General features: G+C 75.7%; 1 protein-coding gene across 7 annotated transcripts in view; it reads right to left on the bottom strand.

Annotated features, from left to right (window-relative positions):
• Positions 1–357, bottom strand: part of KLC4 (kinesin light chain 4) — a 25740-nt gene extending 25383 nt beyond the window's left edge. For all 7 annotated transcript variants that reach the window (XM_010577832.1, XM_010577833.1, XM_010577835.1 and 4 more), the window contains exon 1: positions 177–357. The gene's annotated coding sequence lies outside the window, so the exon portion shown is untranslated. The remainder of the gene's footprint in view (positions 1–176) is intronic.
• Positions 358–379: the final 22 nt, after the last annotated feature.

The following is a 379-nucleotide window of genomic DNA, read 5'->3' on the forward strand; positions in this document are numbered from 1 at the left end:
CCCCCCCCCCCCCCCCCCCAGGCCCGGTTCCACGTCAGGGGTTCCCCCGTGGGGGTCCCACCGTTCTCCCGTTGCTCCCCCACACACACCGAGGACCACCCCACCCCACGGGCCCCGCGCGTCGGGCCGGAGAAACGACCGAGTCCCGAGCACCACGACCCCGCCCGTCCAACAACCTGCTCGGTGTGAGGTCTCGGTAGCGGCGGGGGGAGCCGCCGCGACGCGGTCGAACTGTTCCGGTCGAAGTCCCGGTACGACGGAGGTGGGGCAGGGCGGGAGCCGGCACCGCCCTCCTCCCTCAGCGGCGCAGCCCCTTTAAATCCAACATGGCCGCCGCCGCCGCCTCGGCCCCGCCGGCGGGTGCGCGCGCCACCTCCCG

This window comes from Haliaeetus leucocephalus, unplaced genomic scaffold (genome assembly GCF_000737465.1).
Source record: "Haliaeetus leucocephalus isolate CR32 unplaced genomic scaffold, Haliaeetus_leucocephalus-4.0 Scaffold577, whole genome shotgun sequence".
NCBI lineage: Eukaryota > Metazoa > Chordata > Aves > Accipitriformes > Accipitridae > Haliaeetus > Haliaeetus leucocephalus.